This window comes from Schistocerca serialis, chromosome 1 (assembly GCF_023864345.2).
Source record: "Schistocerca serialis cubense isolate TAMUIC-IGC-003099 chromosome 1, iqSchSeri2.2, whole genome shotgun sequence".
Lineage (NCBI taxonomy): Eukaryota > Metazoa > Arthropoda > Insecta > Orthoptera > Acrididae > Schistocerca > Schistocerca serialis.
The window spans coordinates 1,247,919,776-1,247,922,240 of NC_064638.1; positions in this window are offsets into that span (position 1 = coordinate 1,247,919,776).

The window sequence follows — 2,465 nt, forward strand, 5'->3', positions numbered from 1 at the left end:
CGTTTCCATGGTTAAATCGTAGCCTAAAATATGTCACTAAAAGCCTTCAGCTACAGTTATTGCCCTCCTGTCGCGAGTGACAGTAGATACAATGTCATCACAGTGGCTGTTTAAATCTGATGTGCTAGTCTTAACACGTGGTTCCTCTTGGTCCTGGAAAATTGTGTTAACTGGGCCATTCATCTCTCCATTGCTGATGATTTCACAGAAGGCTTTAGTCCAAAATATGATACTCTTTTTGTTTTGATTTTCAAGTTTTTGCATCTCTTCTAGTTTGTTATAAATAAGACGGTTATTAATAATGACACTGAAAAAGTTCTCTATAGGTACTAAAGCAAAGCATGAATCTGAGAGTATCAATATTTTTTTTTTTATTTTTTCTTTTTTTTCTTTCGAGTCCGCAGCTCGTGGTCGTGCGGTAGCGTTCTCGCTTCCCGCGCCCGGGTTCCCGGGTTCGATTCCCGGCGGGGTCAGGGATTTTCTCTGCCTCGTGATGACTGGGTGTTGTGTGCTGTCCTTAGGTTAGTTAGGTTTAAGTAGTTCTAAGTTCTAGGGGACTGATGACTTTAGAAGTTAAGTCCCATAGTGCTCAGAGCCATTTGAACCATTTTCTTATTCAACCAACGGCCAGACAGAACCAATGGCCAACTGTAATAGGTGCGACATAGCTGATATTCACTTCCTTTACTGCTAGTTACTTTTATGCACATATTTACTTAGGTAGTAGCCTCAGAAAGTTTTCGACAGATGTTACAAGTTTTGATGTATTACATACATTAAAACCTTGCCCATAAAAGGCAGACAATCTCAGCAATGCAATCATAATTTAAGAGTGTTGAATTGTTTTTTTGCGACAGCAAATGTAAGGGTCTACTGATGCAATTATGAAAGGTACTCTGTTAACGAACTAAACCAAAAAAATGATTGTGTTTGGCAGCCAGTCGAATTTTAGTGTTACTAATATTCATCAACTTAGGACATGATATGACACTTCAGCCGCGATGTCCACGTTAATCACATAGCTACAGCTTAAGTGAAGTGTTTACTTTGCTCAGAAAGGGTTGCCCTATTTAAATATACAATGTGCAGTATGCATGTAAGCCGTATAGCTACGGCTTAACTGTAGTGTTTGCTTTGCTCAGAGGGAGTTGCTCCATTTAAAATCTGATGGAGAGCAAGAGGGACGCTATCAAACCACAAACACTTGGGTACATTTGAGTAAGCACGGGCTTTCCCATTACAACAAATGGGTTTGTTGTTTGGTCACTGCCTCCATGGCGAATCAGCACTAGCAGTATAGGCTAGAGAGCCACAGCCCACAGTGTTAGGCACTGCAACATGGAACATTTGAGGGCGATAGGGGAGTTCCCATGTAACATGCCAACTGGTGCAACAACTGAAATTTTCACCATATAGAAAGACTGCAATGTGCGGTTATGCAGCGTCGACAATTCATTGAGCCCATCCTGGAGGACAAAGTGAAGAACAACTTAACGAAAGGCCAAGCAGGAACAGCCGCCGGATCATCAGCGGTACATTAGTGAGAGAGATAATGTAAGGGGCTAGTTAGTGAGCTACAGACAGTGAATCAGCAATGCAGACAAATAGGAATCAGACAGGAGGAGCGAGACAGTGGGTTTGCTGTCTGGAGGCATGACAACCCGCCCAATCTTCAGACTATGAGACTATCCCTGCATTCATTCTGACATCTACTGCTAGTTTGGGATACACGAGTACTTATTACCGTTCTATGTCGAATGGACGTTCCTTGCAATCCAGTGCTCGAGTCTTTAAGCATCTGACCACAGCTTCCAAGTAGAGGGTGTTCCAAAAAGAACTCGACAATTTTAAAAATTCAAATAAATTTATTAAAAGAAGGTGTAGAGCTGGGTTTAGTGTTATTTTGTAGGAAAACACATTAAGTCTTTTTACCTTAAATTAAAGATGTTGCATGTGGCTTCCATTGGTTATCCTGCACACATCTCATTGGAAGTCAATTTCTTCCCAAATTCGCTGTAGCATTGCAGATGTAACTCGCTCAGTGGCGGCGTAAATTCTTGCTCTAAGTTCAGATAGAGAAGCCAGCACAGGAGGTACAAACACGATATCCTTGATGAATCCCCATAAAAAAACCGAGTGTTGTCTGGTCAGGGGAATGTGGGGGCCATGCAGTTGGCGCATCACGGCCAATCCATTGACCTGGAAAGCGGTCACTGAGAAAATCCCGGACTTTAGCCACTTAGTGGGGTTGTCCGCCATCTTGCATGAAGTAAACATTTCGTTCTTGGTCATCCTCATCGATCTGTGGTATCAAAAATTGTTGTAACATGTCCAGGTACACTATACTATCGATGGTTTTATCACAGAAGAAAAAGGGGCTCAATGCACAAAAAAGTTCAGTTTAGGGCTATCACGAACATGTTTGATTTGGATTTTCACTGCCCCAAATCCTACAGTTATATGTA